The 18,577-nt window shown below is 42.1% G+C and overlaps 1 protein-coding gene across 1 annotated transcript in view; it reads right to left on the minus strand.

Annotated features, from left to right (window-relative positions):
* Window positions 1-2,350: 2,350 nt before the first annotated feature.
* Window positions 2,351-18,577, minus strand: part of LOC115259068 (zwei Ig domain protein zig-8) — a 186,200-nt gene continuing 169,973 nt past the window's right edge. Inside the window, exon 11 of the mRNA XM_062851202.1 lies at window positions 2,351-2,667. The gene's annotated coding sequence lies outside the window, so the exon portion shown is untranslated. The remainder of the gene's footprint in view (window positions 2,668-18,577) is intronic.

Consider the following 18,577-nt stretch of genomic DNA (forward strand, 5'->3'; position numbering starts at 1 on the left):
AGGAATCTCTGAAGAAATGCCTGCAAGAGTCCCTGGAGGAATTCCGGTAAGAATTTCTGGAGTAATGGCTGAAGGAATCCCAGGAGCAATTCGTGAAGAATTTCTTTTTTTATTTCGTTATTCAATGTTAAATGCCTGTAAAAATTCCTAAAGGAATCTCTGGAGAAATTCCTGGAGGGTTCCCTGCAGAAATTCCCGGAGGAATCCTTGGAGGAATTTCTGGAAGAAGTACTGAAGAAATCGCAGAAGGAATTCTTGGACAATTGGGTTTTAAAATTTAGAAAAATGTATTGTTTTTTTTTAGTTTTATACAAAAGAGCACCTTTTTCTGAGTCACTATGATTTTTTTCAGATTTTTAGAACTTTGTTTTGGTACCTAAAATCAATTTCAAAGAGATTTTTTGAAATCACCTTTTGACAGCTGGGCAACTGTTTGACAGCTTCGCTCAGTACAAACTGCGACGAGGGGTGATTCGACAAATCGCTCCCATACAAACTTCAAATTGATTTTTAAATATGTTCCTGGGCTCCAAAACTCATGAAAATTTGGATTTCGACTCAGTTTGACATGCAGATTCAGAATATCAAATTATCTCAACACCGCTAAAGAAGCCAATTCCAGAACCATAAAAAGAGTTCGTTGAGGAACTCCTGGAGGACTTCCTGAATGAATTTCTGAAGGCATCCCCGGAGAATTTCCTGGAGAAATTCCTGGAGAAATCGCTGTAGGAATTCAGTAAGGTATGCCTGAAGGGATTCCTTATAATATTTGAGTCGAATTTATATCTGCATTGTAGAAATGAAAAAGGAATATGCCTTACTCTGCAATACTCAATCAAATAAATAAGTAAAATAAATAAAGGAATTCTTGTTGGATTTATTAAAGGATATCTTGGAGGCATTGTGTGAATGTGTGCAGTCTCCCAAAGGTTTTTTTGCATCAAATTTTGAAGGAATTTCTGGGATAATTTTTGTCTCTGGCAAAATTTTCTAAGAGAATTCCTGGAAGAAAAAATCATTCAGAAATACTTCGAATAACTCCAGAAGGAGTTATTGGAACAATCTCTTGTAGGTATATATGAAAAAATCCCTTAAAATCTCTAAAGGAATATCTGCAGAAATCTGAATAAAATAAATTTAGAAATGCCGGAAGATATTCCTGAAGGAATACTTAAACAAAAACATTGGAACAATCACTGGAGAAAACTCCAAAGATATGCCAGGAGAAATGCCCGGAGTAATGTCTGGTAAAACCCCTAGAGGAACCCTTGAAGGAATCTCTTGCGGAATCCATGATGAAATCGCTGTTGGTTGCTATGGGAATATTCATGGAGGAATTATTTGTTGCATCCTTGCAAAAGTATCTGTAAAAAATTCTGAAGAAATCGTGTAATCGTGAATTCCTGAGGCTTTTCTGGGAGCATGCTCTGAAATGATCACTATGGGAACCCCGCAAAGTCGTCAATAGGGAATTTACGAAAGAGAAATTCCTTTAGAAGTCACTTGAGGAATTCCTGGAGAAGTTCCTGCAGAAATACCTGGAGGAATTTCTGAAGATATCCCTGGAGGAATTCATAAAGAAATCCTAGGTTTTTTGCGTTATTGTTTGAATTGAATACTAGGGAAAATCCATTAATTTTGAGTTACTACACTCTATAGCAGCATGTGGTTCTAGAGAGTCTTTCTCATAACATACCGGATTTTGTTTGTTGGTTTTGAGTAAAAAAGTTTGAGAATTTTGGATAAAATCCTCAATTCTCGAGTTTCCTCGAACTTCAAGAAAAAAGCCACGCTCCCTCTGCCCCCCCTCTGGCTACGCCCATGAGCCTTACCAATAAGTTGATTGTACTTGAAAAATAAAGTGGTTTACATCACTAACAATCACCCACCAGAGAGAACTCAAATAATAGTATAGAGCAGCAGCATATGAATGCACGTGCTGATGATGTTCAATCAAAAATATGCAATGTTTTTAGAACTTCGTTTGCATTTCGAATTTCGCTCTGCTACCTCAATCGGGTTTTGTTCATTAGATATGTACGTAGATACGTTCTTTTCGACATGAAATCCAATTTTCAATGCGTTCACTTTTGAATAGCAGATAACGTATCATATCTAAAATAGGGTTGGTATTCCGTTCATACGATTTTTATCATCATACGGATCGCTTTTCGAACAGTTTTTCGAGAGGCTCGTGTGGCCCAAGAACAACATAAATCGATTTAGAATTCGCGAAATCAAGCTACTATGACTGACTGACCCAGCAATTACTTACCTGTCTTTTATTGCTCTGACACTGTGGTGAAACATTAAAGGAACTGTGATAGAATCAAACAACAGCAGCTATACGTATGTTTCGGATTTCAATTTATTTCAACATGTCCACAGCAACGAATGCAACTTTCTCTCATTCACTCACAGTCAAAATGGATTCTCGGAAGTATTCCAATTTGGTTGCTAAACCTCATTGAAAACCAATTAGGTATAAACAATGTGTTCGATTTGTGTTCCATCTACCGTAAATGCTCTAGCTTCTATGTACAGATGGGTCTAATGATTTGCTTTGCTATTCTAAGCGAAAGAGTCTTATTTTAACTTATGCTACTTATAACCTACATTTCACTAATCACATTTTGTTTCGGCTCCTGGTGAGCATGGTGACGATATCTGGAAATGGAACGAAAGATTAATTGATTATTTTCAAATGTTCAAAACTGAATAACTATATCATTTTCATTTTCATTTTTCATTTTGCAGCATTTGGTGGGGCAATGAGAGCGCAAGTCAGTCCAAAGCCGATGGTAAGGAGGGGTAATGGCTGAATAGTCTTTGCTGACCACATAAACGCCATGGGATAGGAAAAGTGTATTTTGGTGTGGATTGGGGGTTTGGTACAGACTTGACGATATCGAAACTTTTCGGCTACAAAATATTCTGAAATGTATGTCAAAACTCGACGTGTTAAAATGAACATATGACGAAGCCACAGCCCGAACCTTCAAGAGCACAGATCACAAAAACCCAATGTCGGTTTGCGCTGAAAAGTCGATCGATTGATTATCACCTGCGGGCAGCCAATCATCAAAAATCCGTGGTGTAGCCTCGTCATATCTTCACCTTAATGTTGTTTAATAGTTTGTTAGTGACGATTAAGAATTAATTAGATGATTTAAACTTTAACTTTAAATAATTAATTTAAATGATTTAAACAGTTTAACTTTAAGAAAGTGATTTAAGGACACGCTACTCGCCCACACGCGAGCCGTTAATTTAAGATTCATTAACATAGCGAAAGGCCGTAGGTAGTATAATTTCCCACCCATTTCCTGTAGAATCTAGTATTCCGATGTGTACATTGGTTATTTACCTGTTTATGATGAGAATTGGCGTTCCGTGGGTGGAGCGTGGACGAAGAATATTTAATGTTTGTTTACTTACATATGTCGATGATACTTTCGTTTGTTAAGCGTTGACAGTCTTTCCGGGGGTCGCATGTATCCACCGAGGTGTGCTCGAGGTGGCCTGTTCGAAGTTGTACTATGTGTTTATCTGGAATATTTTAGGGTTTCATGCTTATGTCCCATCCATATCCACATGCAGGCCCGTGCACAGAAGTGGCGCCAAGGGAGGGGTTTTTCCCAATTTTGGCAAAAGGCGGAGGGGCGCCTAGTGTATGGAGCATCGGAAATGGGGAGGGTTTAACACCCAAAACCCCCCCCCCCCCCTTGTGCACGGGCTTGTCCACATGGACTCGAACCATGCAACATTTGGCAGAAACGTAGAGACAACACATAGAGGATAGAGAAGAATATATATTAGTAAATAATAAGTGTTAAGTGTTATTTAGTAATTTGGCATACAGTATTAGTTTGAATGTGATTGATTTGTCGTTCTATTTTTTTTTGCTCACTTAGATCTAGGTCTATTTTATCTACTTTAGTTATGACCAAAGGGGGAAAGCTGTAAGACTTGGCAATATCATAAGACAGGAAATGACTAAACATTCACTTATTTAAATACTGGATTTCTCTTTCTCCCCTAAATAATCTTGCCTCAGCAAATGTGCCTCATACGTTTTAACCTTCTATGTTGCGTTTCACTTACCCTTAGCCTTATATCTTACAACTATTAATGATTATTTGTTTTTTTCCCTTATGGCTCAAGAAATCCTTCAAATATCGAGGAATCATCACTTGTGAATCCCTCAAAGTCTGATGGTAAGATTTCGTTGTCTGTATTCTCGTCTTCCTCGCTGCTGTTTGCATCTTCTTCTGATTCGTGCAGGGTCCCGTATAGTTTTTTGGTTTCCATGTCCATTTTGGATTTATCTGTGGCCCATTCCTGCCACACTTCCAATGGGATTCCGCTTCTCTCAACGTCCTGTCTCATCGATGTCCGCCACGTGCAAGCTGGTTTGCCTATTTTTTTCTTGTCTTTAATTCTGTATCGGAGCGCCGTCCTCAAAATTCCATCGTTTCCGCTTCTGATGACGTGTCCGTAGTACTTCAGCCTAGCTACCCTTATCTTGTTGTTGATTGTGCGTCCTTCTAACAGTTTGGTTGTTTTATTTGATTCTCCGTTGTTTTCCGGTTCTTGTTGACTGTGTGATTGTTCGTTCCTATTTAACCCTGCCGAATCGCCTCCGGTTTCTGTATTTTCCGAATTGGTTCCTTCCTCTGTTTCGTTCAGCACTTCCCTATCCTTGCTCAGCGAAATCAGTGTATTTAACATTTCTTAGTCCATTTTTCTCAGGTCATTTCTATTCCTTTTAAGACTCGTTGACACTTCCATGCTGTAGGTTACGATTGGAGTTATCAGAGTGTGGTACAGTCTTTTAATGACTTCCCATTTCAGCTTATATTTTCTCAGGAATGAACAAAGAGCGTAAAATGCTTTCTTTGCTTTTTTTATTCTCTCTGCTGTTATTTCCTTTCGTGTTAGGCTGCTTGTTATGTAGGCTCCCAGGTAGCGTAACTTAGTGACCACTAGTAATTCATATGTCCCGAATGTTTGTGTCCGGTCTGGATCTATGTTCGCGGTATCGAATGGGTTTCTGTACAGTCAGGTCTTTTTTTACGCGGTTTTCATTTACGCGGCCGCGTAAATGAAAACTCCATACAAAAAAAAATTTCATCGTCTTATTTTTGCATGATTCGTCGAGAAATGGTGAGACTTTTTTTACGCGGTTTTTTGAATTTTGAACTGAGTTTTATTTTTACGCGGTACGTATCCCCCGCGTAAAAAAAACCTGACTGTATAGTACTTTTGTTTTTTCTGTGTTGATTAGGAGTCCTACTGATGCTAGTAATGGTTCCAGCATTGCGAGCATTCTTTCAACATCTTCATCTGTCTCGCAGATTATCAGAATATCATCTGCGTATGCTAAGATGCATGGGATTTGCAACCGATTAATATGTTCCATGTTAATTTCTGGTGCGAATTCTTTCATCGTCATTAATACGTGATGAAGCATGAGTATGAAGAGGCGCGGACTGAGTGGACAGCCCTGTTTGATGCCCCTTCCTTTCAACACGCTAGAGGTTCTCTGACCATACCATTGTAGTGACGTCTCCTCTACCAAGCATGCCTCTATGATCCTATTAATGAGTGCTGGCGAGACTCCCATTTCTAGCAGAATCGGCGCAAGTTTCGTGACATCGATGGTATCGAATGCTTGCTTTAGATCTATTGATAATAACACTGTGCTCTTTCCCTTTCTCCATCTTTCGTCCAATATCCTTCTAAAGACGAAAATTTGGTCGGCCGCACTTCGAGCTTCTTGGAACGCCATCTGGTATGATAACATTGGTGGCAGCTGCTCTCTCAGTCGGTTCAATAGGATGGTTGCATACATTTTATACGCAACGTTGCACAATGTAAGGCACCGGTAATCTTCCAGTTTTTGTGGGTTTGTTACTTTTGGAATTGGGATCTGTAACGTCTTTTTCCATGAATTAGGTATGCAGTTTTCTGCGAATGCTTTCTGCATTATTTCCAACATTGCATCAACTAGCTTTTCTGTGCCATATTTGAAGAGCTCTGCTGGCAGGCCATCTGTCCCTGGGGATGCATTGTTTTTCATTCGTTGTACGATGTTATCCACTTCCTGTCGAGTTGGTTCTAGCCCCGGGCTGCTACCTTCTTCGTCTAGTCGGTTGAAATCTCCATTTCTTTGCGCATTTATCAACTTTTGTTCCCATTTTTGTATACTGATGTATTTTCGTTTTTTTGAAGCTGAGTTTCTGCGGTGTTCCTTCAGGAATCGGAACGTCCGTGTCATTTGCTCCAGTGGATTAACGTCTTGGATTTCTTCAAGAAAAGCCTTTACTTTGTCTTCAAAGTGCTGTGTTTCAGCCTCTTCCTTTAGTTTTCGCGCATATGCTTTCTCTTGTTTCCGTTGGCCGTTGTTCCGATCTTCTAGTAGTTTCTGCTTTGCCAAGAAATATCTTTTCGATGCCGCTGCCCTTCGTGGTGTTATAGGCGATTTCTTTGGGCCTACTGCTGTTGTCGCCGCTGTGTTCAAAGCTTCCGTTATGTTCGACCACATTTCCTCTGTTGATTCCTCTGTATCCGGTCTGGTTGCGATCCTCAGTCGATGGTCCAGTATCTGCTGGAACTGGTTCCTGCATTCTTCGTCTGTTTTAAGTTTGTCGGTGTCCAGCTTCACTCTTTTTGTAGGATGGGGGGCAGTTCTCGCTTGCCTTTCCGCTGCTTCCGTTTGTCGCTTCGATTTTAGACTGAACTCCAATATTTTATGATCGCTTTGAATGGTAGGGTGGAAGAAAGCTCTTACATCCGGGAATACGATGTCGTTCATCTGATGCGTTATTATATGGTCAATCTGGGACTTCTCAACCCCCCCCCCCCCCCCCGCCTGGTCATTAGTTCATACAATTTTTTTTTTTTCGTCCATACAAAATGGTCATTGGCCGAACCCCCCCGCCTCATGACCACGTGGTTTATGGACAGCCCCTATGTAGTTTAGTAGCGTGTTGAACTCGTTATTGGTCCTGATCTCCGCACTTCTTATGTATGTTGATATGGTCATGACTGGATCTTTTAATATGTTACATCGGAACGAGCATGAGTTGCTGCTTATCTTCTTGAAGCTTCCCTCCTCGTACAACGCTTTCCTAATCAGAATAGCCGTTCCTCCGCCAATTCGATCACGCAGTGCTTCATCATCATTAACATTGAACCAGTGATAATGTTGCGTTATTATGGTACATCCAGCCATCCTAGTTTCTTGCAGCGCAATAACGTCATATCCTTTAAGCTTGAAACATAAATCAAGTGTTTCTTGCTTACTTCTATCCGAGCAGCCTCTTACATTCCAATTAGCGATCCTTAGTTTCGATCTCTCCACATCTGTTGGTTGTGATGATGCTTGATCCATTTGCGACGAAGTTGTCCTCTGGCTGATCCGGCATTCATTCGGCATTGCTGCTTCTTGCCAGGCATGTAATTGAGTTATTGGTAGTTCGTACAGATTTCCACTCGTTTCGGCGTTCACGTTTTCCCTATTTTGGAGATTCAGAATTTGAATCACGCTGTCGTAGTGATTTCTGATTCTGTTTCCAGAGTATCTGGTCTTATTGCGGGTTGGAAGTCGATATGCAATTTTCAATAGCTGATTATCAACCGCCGGCTCGTTGTATCTTATGATAGGTCCTTCTTCGTGAAACACGTCTATTCTACATTTTAGTATCTCCGACGCCGCCGCAATCGATTCTTCACCTCCCCATTCTCTTTCGTGTTCTAGTCTTGTAAGGAATCCTTCAATTGCTTGTTCGATATCTTCGTTTCTGTTCCAACCTTCTTCCATAGCAGTTTGCTCTAGACATGTCTGGAATCGGTTCCTGTTGTTTTTTATGTGTTGCACTATCCTCCTACGAAGATTTCTGATTTCATCCTTGTGGCACTGTTCATTGATGTTGTATCCGTAATATTGATTCACCAGAGAAGCAAATAGGCAGTGTCCGTCTCCTGGTATAAGCCGTACCATTGCTACGCCTCCGTTGAATTTCATTCGCTCCATTACTGATGTTTTTTTTCTTTTCGTTCTTAGTGTTCTTTTCTATTTGCGGTAAGTACAATAATTTTTAATATAGCAATGGTTGTATTATTATGAAGATTTTTTCTCTGGGTGCCCCATTAGAGAGAAAAAAAAGTATGTTTATTTTAGTTAGGAGACCGTTCATAAATCACGTACGGATACAACTTTATGAGGGAAAGAGAGAGTCAACGAATATTGCCTATGTGTATTATGAACGGACCCTAATCTAGAATCTTGCAGCATAGCTGAGCCATTCCGTCATAAGATCGACGAGAATCAATAGTTTGTAATGAAATTGTCCGCGTGGATTTGTAGTACTGAATCTGTTGCTTGAAGTGACCCTATGTCCAGCCTACGATTATGACAATAATTCTTTGGAAAATGAAAATATGATACTCATCTCGTGTTTGTCTTCAAAACCTTATCAAATTTAGAAAGTATTTGCTTTTAACGTTAAACTGTTATGCTGTTTTGCTTATGGTCGTTGTTTTACTATTTACGGACTAGATAGATATTGGATAGCTCAGGTTAGAATTCCCAGAGAATGAGATCATTTGTAGTACTACAGCACCATAGGAGATCACTCACACTGCGTTTTCGTAGAACGGCATTTTGTCCTACTTTGCACAGATGCTACTGATCTCCCTTAGCATAGATCCGCAGCCTAATGCACGCGCCCTGTTGGATTTCATAAGCCTCGGAGAATATTACCACCTTCAATGGTATTTCCACAACTATCCCACATTATTGTCCCATCAAGGGTCTGACTGGGATCATATCAAGGCGTAATATTCTCACCAGCTTGGAATTATATTTTCCCGATACATAAGTGATTTCGACAATATACCGCCGTGCTATGCCGTAGTATGATTGGAATCACTATATCAGAGGATTGAAATAACTGATTTTAAAATTTTACCATTGAATCTACATTCAGTTCAACCAATCAACACTGCAAAGCACAATGATCATATGCCGAAATTCAATGCTTCCTGGAAGATATAAACCAAGCCCAGGGATTCAAAACTGAATAACTATATCGTCCCCTTAATGCTAGAACTAGGTACCGTAAAATGGGGTAACTTTGATAGTTTTTCAGCGAATTTTCTCAATATTTTTACATGTAACAGTATTTCCCCGTGTTTTATATTTTTAAAACAAGTACTGGGGTATCAGTTACACTAGTTTACAGCATTTTTGAACTCGGTAAGCTGATGATCATTTTTGGTGTAGAATCATGCCCTGAGTTCGAAAACGCGAAGGAAAAAAATACAGTAGAGCGAAAAAATTTTCGACTTTCCATACAAGGCTGATGATTTGAAATCGATTTTTGTTCTATTTTTAAGCAAAGTCGCTCACTTCAAAAATCTCATTCTCCGTAATCAATGCTCCGATTGAGCTGAAATTTTTACTGTAACTCGCCTACATATGATATGTCAAATAAACGTCGAGAAAGAATTTTTAAGTTGGGTTTTTCTTATTGAAAAAAATACATATCTTCAAAAATTTTTGGAAATTTTGCTAAAATTTAAGAAGATTGTCCCTTAAACTCGCCAATATCTTGAATTTCATCAATCTGACGCAAAACCTGTTTTCAGATGATCGAATGGTATTGTATTCAGCTTTTAATTTATGGAAAAAGATTTGAAATTGGTTGAACAAAACGTAATATATTTGAATTTTAGTAAATTACATATTTTGAAAAGTTTCAAAACTCGATATTGAGCTAAAACTCAAAAACTGTTCTACTTAAAATTTTTTGAAGGTCGGTTTCGAAATCAGCACTAAATTGTGCTTCAAAAATGTTGGTCGTTGACAGAAGTTCACGACTTTCGTTTTATTTTGTAAACTTGTGTTATCAATTGCAATTAAAAGATTCGATAATCTGGAATATTTTAGATAACTTTTAGTTTTTCATATAACCGAAAATCAGATTTTCATTTTGGGGTAACTTTGATAATGCCTCAAAAACACATCAAATCTCAAAAAAATAATCACAGATTGACATCTTAGGAGTATGAACATGATGAGAGAAGGCTTGTGGAATATATAAGATAGAATTTTCATAGCAAAACATTGATTTTTTACTAAATTCAACATATAAAAATGAGTTTGTGGAGTATTGAGTGCAAAACACAATAAATTTAGTTATCAAAAATCATTATCTTTGTAATAATAAATGCTTAATGGTACATCAACATATGATTACATGCTATTCATGGTTAGTTTTCTTTTTTTGGGTTGTTTTTCAATGTTTTATTCACAAATTTTGAACAACACACATTTATCTACATGAAAATACAAGGACATTGCATACTTTTAGGCGTTTATCAATGTATGGAGATTAATATCCCAATATACAAAATTGCTTCCATTTCGTAAAAACACACTTCGTTAAGAGATTCAAGGCCAGATTTGGAATCTACTATGATGAATCTATCGAGAATAAGAGTCCATTCATTGAAAAAATAGTTGTAACTAAGTCGTATAGCAGATTGTTTGAAGGGGTTGATAAATGACAAAAATATCAACAATTTTTATTTTTTGCCCAAAAAGTTGTACATAAACTAGATTTTAATGAAAATGCGTCTAAGATGAACTCTCATATGTATAAAATTGATTTACGTTTACCCTTTTTCTTAACTGGTTGAAGGAATCATAGTTATAAGATAAATTACACAATGCCTGCCGCACTATCAAAGTTACCCGCATTATCAAAGATACCCCATTTTACGGTAACTCGAAAATCATAGTTTCGAGAAAAAAAGACTGGAAATTTTACAATTTTTCATGCAGTTGTTCCAAAGGCAAGGAGCCTTTAAGCGTTATGTGGCCGACAGGGTACCCGGGTACCCAGCACCCATTTAAAATACACGGTGTAGAAAAAAGCAAAAGGTTTGTCGGACACATAACGGTTAAAATAATTATTTTTATCATTGATTGCTTACTCAGCTTCTATTCTTTTTGCTGCAAGAAAAAGTGTTGAACTATTTTGGTTTAAACCTTCGTTAAAAACAATAAATGGTTGAAAAATTGTCGAGTTACCTAAATATAGCACTCAAAATGCAACATAAATAAATGAGCAGATGTTCTGAGATACCTAGTTTTTACCACTATTGGTATCATTCTTTTTAGTTTTCTTGTTGCAGTATGTAAATTTAAAAGGGTTCACATATTGAACTTAACATGTAGTTACTGAATTTGCTAGGATGCCTGCTCTATCACCACGACACCTCAAAATGTTCATAAAATAATCGTCTACGAACAATCACAGTTTTTAGCTAAATCAATACAAGTATTTTTTTAAGTTTTTAGGCCTAAAATAAAAAAAAACAGTAGTAGATTTTCAATCTACTTACAAAAGAATGACTAGCAACATTTCCACGTCCAAGCGTTCGATAGCTTTTTAACCTGTGCGGTTGGAAATAGATATGATTTTCTTAAGAAGCCTTAGTGTGTTTCCTATGATGACAAATACTTGGCCAAACAAGCTCAACATATGACCAACGCAACGTGAATCATGGCAACCTTGAATAAATGTCGGGCTTCAATGGCAAATATTTGTCATAATGACAAACAGTCTAATGGCACCTTTAGTTACCCAGTTATAGCGCTCAGTTCTTGTATTCTACACTGAGATACCTAGTTTTGAAAATGGTGAATATTTTCGTCATTTATAATCGTATTTCATTGGACTTTGGATATATTATAGAGCTCAAAATGCTCGATATAATGGTATATTCAACTCAAAAACGTCGAGTTATCTAGTTTTAGCATGAAGGGGACGATATGTAAGAGAGTAATATGGATGGCTCAAAGTGGAACCTCGAAATATTGAGGTTATGCTTCATTTTGTCTTTTTGATTTCAATTAGTTTTCGCATAACCACACAAACCGTCGATTGACACGCACTTTTCTTCAACTGGCGAAAAGAAGAAAATGGCCATGGCCGGGGTCAGGGCCGTCATAGGAGACTTAAACGCTCAGGTATACCAGAAGGAGGAATCCAGAACGAAGATGGGAAACTTTAGCGCCTACTAGATAACGAACGAAAATGGCCACGACTCACCAATTTCTCGACCTCCAAGAACATGCACTACCCACCATAACATACACTACATTCATACTCAAGGTCATACTGAATATTGCACTACCCTAAAAAGTTTTGCATCACCCTAAAATGTGATTATTTCAGGTTTTGTGTGGCACAAATCACTTATTAGAGGGTCTTTTTGAAAATGCAACCTGTACCAATAACCTAATTAGATCTTTCAATACTTTTTGGGTACTGCAATACTGAGTATTGCAACGGGTATTGGCGGGTTGTGTAGGTAGTAGGTAGGTGCCAAACATCTGGACGGCTAGAAACCGAGGCAGATACATACTCCGATGTGCTGAGGGCCATGCGTGGCGAAAATCATCTCTCACCGCTGGGTGCGGATGTAAAAAGCATATGGCGCACCAGTACTATTGAGATGATGCTAGTACTGAAGAAGGAGGTGGTCGAGAAAGGCACCTTCTGCAAAGCAATAGCTCAAAAGGTACTGGGCGAAAAAGAGCATGTAACAGCCCCAATGGCTGAGGTGGCTCTGGACGAGATCACTTACGCAGATGAGCTTGGCCGCACTTAAAGTGCAGCACGAGGTAAATGCACCAAGTGCATCGATCAGCCTGCAAAAGGGCCGAGCAGGCACACAGATCGCCATAATCAAGCTCCCCGTCGTAGGGTGCCCCCCCACCGCTTGTGAGTCAGCCACGTATTCGCCGACTAAGAATTACTAACCTCAATTCAAGATGTCAAGCGACCCGTGCCGAAAAATGAGTTATCGAGGGGATGAAAAATATGCTCGATCTTTAACGAAACCTGTGGGGTATCTGGGCACCCCTCACAGTATTTCGTCCCTTACCGAGTTAATACAGGGCTCTGGTAGTGGATTTCAAGTTTGTGTCGTTGCGTCGTCGAGCGGGAAAAACAGTTCGGTTCGGTCAGGTGCCGTAGTGATTAGACGCTGGAGGTGGCTCGCTGCGGCCAGTTCCAGTCAAGTTTTGTGTCGTCGCGTCGTTGAGCGGGAAAAACAGTTCGGTTCGGGTGCTGTAGTGTTAGCCGAGGCAGTGTTAACACCGACGAACCGACGTGACAGCTAGAACAAATAAATTCAAATTTGTTGTCCCCGACGCCATGATGAAAAATAGCCGAACACTACCGCCGCCTCTATAACGGTTCGCGTTGTTTCGATAGCTTGACACCAAACCTCCGTGTGTTCATATAGGAAAAGGTTCGTGTCTGCGCTGATTTGACAGAAGCGTTCGCTCGCTTCGCTGGTCGACCGTTAAATTTAGGGGAGACACTTTTGAAACACCACTGTCACGTCGGTTCGTCGGTGGTGTTAATTGCTGTGGCGATGCCAGTCGGTGGCCAGATGCTGCTTTTAGCCCCGTCGATTAGCAGCATATAATCGCTGGACACTTGGATTGACAGCTATTGGTGAGCTCGTTCCATATTATTAAAATAACTAACAGTATACGATATAAAACATTGAACAAATTTCTCGTTTATCTGCCCAACAAATATTGAAGAGTTCGAGTGTTTGATGGGATTTCGTCCGGATGCCGGTGTCGCGCGCTTTTGCCTCGGTCGTTCGATTTTTCTTTTTCCCTATTCGGTAGTGAGCATTTCAACGGCGGTGGACCCAGCGTGCATCAGTGTGTGATGGGATTTCGTCCGGGTGCCGGTGTCGCGCGCTTTTGCTTCGGTCGTTCGATTTTTCTTTTTCCCTATTCGGAAATGAGCACTTCGCGTCTTTTGTAGCAACACTAAACGGTCACCTGACGTGGGTGATCAGTTGTTTGCTTCTCATATGAAGTGAACAATAGTGCGTCAGCTTGCATCGTGTGCAGTTCGTGTCACTTGCAGTTAAATATTTGGCGACTAGCTTCCGCGGTTCGATTCGAAATATTAAGTGACCACCTGACGTGGGTGATCGATTGTTTGCTTTCCGCGTAAAGCAAACAATAGCGCGGCAACCAGCATGACACGAAGGTCATATTACTTATCAAAGTGAATCCAGACCCAACGATACCTTTCCTACTAACAAACACTCCTTCCTGCAGCCTTTGGTGGAGTCGCAGCGGTAAACGCGGGCCTTCACTTCACTTAACAAAGGTTGTTACTAATATACCCTCCCTCTTCCAATCTGACTGCAAGGACGTGGCCGGCGCCGTTATTGTACCGTTAAAGAGAGTCTCTGAAGCGTGCACAGTGAGAATATTGACCACTCCCAGTCAATTATTCAGTTGATTCATTGTGCAACTGTCATTGGTTCGGGTCAATCACGGAATAGCAACCATAGATGTGCGCAGTCAGCCTAAGCTAAGCTAAGCTAAGCTAAGCTACGCTAAACTAAGCTCTGGTAGTGGATTTCTTTTCCCGGACCTTGGGATTTAAACATGAAGACAAATAAACAAGCAAATCAAAACAAAGGAGGTAGTGGTAGTGGCGAGGCTAATCCCTTCGCAAGAAATGGAATGATGAGGTCTCCATAAGGAGAAGTGAGGAAGCAGGTGTGGGAAGCTGCGCACGCAGCTTCAGTGTGGGAGTTCCGATCCACTCCTCGGCAAGCCAGCCGGTGGATATACTGGACGGAGCGTGGTTGTTGAGGGCCATCACCCAAAAAAGAGGAGAACTGCCCGCAATCCAGGTGGCTGTGCGCAGCTGGGCAAGATCATCGACTTTGCGTCCACGAAGTCCAACATTAGTAGGTAAGGACCTGAAAACGGCCCTGTTGCGACTTCGTAAGTCGATGGATGATGCCAAGCAGGATCACGTGTGAAGACTGCAGCAGCGGCGGAACCTGTGAAAGAAAGGGTCACAAAGCCTACCCAGACGAGGGCCTTCGCTTTCGCAGGTAGTCCAAAAGGTGTGGTGGATGGGACTGCTCATGATAAGCACTCGCAGAAGCGAGTGAAGCAGCCGTCAGGTGAGGAGCTGTCTGGCGGTGCTCGCAAGACTAGGCGAATACTAATCCAGAAGGTCGGCAGTATTGCCGGCAAGTCGGGCCTCATCCAGGTAAAAGCAGGGAAGGGAGCCTGAAAAGGCTGGCGACCGTTGTTAGGCCCCCAGCAACCACAGAGTAGGGCGAACCAAGGAGAGGACAACACCCCCCCACTCCCTCCTTGGACGAAGGTCAAGCGGAAAAAGAAGATAAAGCCGCAGGTCGGGGTAGCTAGGGACGTCACATCAAAGCGTAAAAACCTAGACAAGGTAACCGAAGTGGAAGAGCTCATCGCGGCACTACGGCAACAGTGCGAGGTGCAGTTAGTCGCTGCAGCCGTTAGGCTACGAAAGGGGCCGGCAGGGACACAGGTAGCTTTGGTTCAGCTTCCTGTGGCGGACGTTATCATGTCCGTTAATGTAAGGAGGATTAATGTTGGCTGGTGCGTATGTCATCTGACGTTCCACGAACTACCGGAGTTTAGTTTCACGTGTCTGGAACCAGGACATAAGTCATGGGACTGTAAAGGTCCTGGCAGGAGCAAACTGTGTAGGAGATGCGGCACCGAAGGCTATAAGGCACAAGGCTGAACAAATCCACCCGTTTGCCTGATCTGTACAGGGAAATCCGTGAACAACAGGCACCCAGCGGATGGGCCAAGGTGCCCGGCCTTCAAGAAAGCCGCCGTGAACGAATCACAACGCAGCTGAACCTGAACCACTGTGACGCGGCTCGGCAACTGCTTTGTCAGGCGGTTTCTGAGTGGGGGACGGATACCGTCATCATAGCGGACCTATACCGAGTACCCGCTGGCAACGGCAATGGAGTCGCGGATGGGTCCAGGAAAATGGCGGCGATATGGACGATGGGTAAATACCCTGTCCAGGAGTTGGTGTCTGCTACCTATGAGGGCTTCGTGGTCGTCAAAGTAAACGGGGTCGTCTTCTGTAGCTGTTATGGCCGATCGTGCAGTTCATGCAGATGCCGGACTGTATGACGACTGTGCTAACAGGGCGAAGGCCGGTGGTAATAGCGGGTGACTTTATTTCCTGGGCCGTGGAATGGGGAAGCCGTTTCGCGAACCAGCGGGGTCAGATCCTGCTAGAGACACTGGTCATACTAGATGTCTACCTGACTAATGTCGGTACCAAAAATACCTTTAGTCGGAACGATGCGGAGTCGATAGAACGTTACTTTTTGTAGTCTAGGCCAGGACAAGTAGTTCAAACTGGAGAGTAGACGATAGCTACACTCACAGCGATCACGCGGCGATTCGCTACAGTATTGACTACAACAACAGCGGGTAGAGGAAGAGGCTACTAGGCCAAGGCAAAGCCCATGACATTATATCCCAGTCAAAGAGATTCATCGTGCCAAGCGTGAAAAACACGAACACACTACTGAAACTTAGTAAACGCAAATTAAGTGTGTACACAGTATTGTTAATCGGGCACTGCCCATCTCGACACTTTCTATTGAAGCTCAAGAAGATTCAATCAGAAAAATGTCGGTTCTGTGGTTTCAACTCTGAAACCTCGGAACATCCACTTTGTGAGTGTAGTTTTCTCTTTAGGAAGAGAGAACGTTATTTCGGTGGATGCATCATGCATGATATCTGGTGGAATATAAATCCCAAGAAGATAGTGGCTTTCATTTTGGAAGCTATTCCAGACTGTGGTTTAATGCCGCTAGTTCTTTATACTAGTGAGTGTAATAATGCACTGCATAAAGCAACTGGGTCTTACCACAATAGATCAATTAATGGTCGCAGTGGTTGTGTACCCATACAAGAAAAAAAAAGCCCATGCAGGTCGAAGACATCTTACTCCGACGAAGGGGTATTTAAGAAGGCACTCCGCCGTGAGCGAAACCTACTTGGTTTAGACGGTGACAAGCTGGTAGGGGTGCTCTCGTGCGTGCGATGCAACCATGCCTAGGCGAGTCCACCCTAGAAATGGGAAACCAATGTCTTACTGGTGAACCCAAGCGATTGCGGACCTGTGTCGCACCTGCCCAAGGGATAGGTGGCGGATGCAGCGAGCACGATCTGAGAAACGAATGGTGGGTGGTGTTCGCCGCCATTAAAGTCGCGCTGAAGACCGAGATAAGGGCAAGCAAAAAGGCCTGCTTTGAGGGTCTCTGTCAGAGTGTCAATTCATGAGGTGATACCTATAGGATCATGATGGCCAAGACGAGAGGTTGAATGGTTCCTACAGAGAAATCTCCAGAGATGTTGGAGGGGATAGCCGAGGGGCTTTTTCGCGTCATGGTCCCAGTCCTTGGCCGCCTTTCGTCCAGAGGATGTCTAGGGATGAGTTTGGCTGGAATGCCATGGCAACGGCTGTCATCCACACCGTCTTGGAGCTATAGAGGAAACGGCGTGTGGACTCGGAGAATGGCTAGTTCAGATGCGGTACAAAAGGTGGTCCAGGAGTTCGGAGTCGGCTTCGTAGGTCATACCGGTATCAGGTATCAGTAGGTCGGCTGTAGAGGCACGTTTTCCTCCATTCGGGGAATTTGTGCCATCACCATGAACACGAGCCTATTCATCATTTACCTGACGGAGAAGGAAAGGAAAAAGGATAGGACATGGGAAAGGACAGGTAAGGGAATAGGATCGTCATGCTCGCAAAAGCGTACCACAATGGGTTCACATAGCGTCCTGAAAAGGAAACATACTGGAAAAACTTGTAATTAGAAGGCACGAAATGTTGCTAATTGGCAAATTGAGAGATGAAATTTGTGAAAAAAATCGCGTTCTGGTGGGATTCGAACCCACGACTCCGTATTCGCTAGACCGGCGCTTTAACCAACTAAGCCACAGAACAGGTAATGGTTCTGCGGAATAGAAAGCCAAACTGACTCCGAAGCCGCACCGTGAACACTCCTATTTCACAAACTCATCTCTCTTTTCGGCTTAGATGCCAATCCACAACACACTCCTGTTTGTGCCCACTACCTACAAGTGCGAGCGAGTTATTTATATGAAGCCGAGACTTACTCTCGCACTCCGCATACCTAGCCACCAGGCAGTTTGTTTTGCTGGTGTCTAATTAGTATGCGTCGAGAGCTCGGCACGGTCGGACGCTCGGACGACCGAACTGCGCCAAGTGACGCAAGCAAGGGTACACTTGGCGTCACTTGGCGCAGTTCGGTCGTCCGAGCGTCCGACCGTGCCGAGCTCTCGACGCATACTAATTAGACACCAGCAAAACAAACTGCCTGGTGGCTAGGTATGCGGAGTGCGAGAGTAAGTCTCGGCTTCATATAAATAACTCGCTCGCACTTGTAGGTAGTGGGCACAAACAGGAGTGTGTTGTGGATTGGCATCTAAGCCGAAAAGAGAGATGAGTTTGTGAAATAGGAGTGTTCACGGTGCGGCTTCGGAGTCAGTTTGGCTTTCTATTCCGCAGAACCATTACCTGTTCTGTGGCTTAGTTGGTTAAAGCGCCGGTCTAGCGAATACGGAGTCGTGGGTTCGAATCCCACCAGAACGCGATTTTTTTCACAAATTTCATCTCTCAATTTG

Source organism: Aedes albopictus, chromosome 2 (genome assembly GCF_035046485.1).
Source record: "Aedes albopictus strain Foshan chromosome 2, AalbF5, whole genome shotgun sequence".
NCBI lineage: Eukaryota > Metazoa > Arthropoda > Insecta > Diptera > Culicidae > Aedes > Aedes albopictus.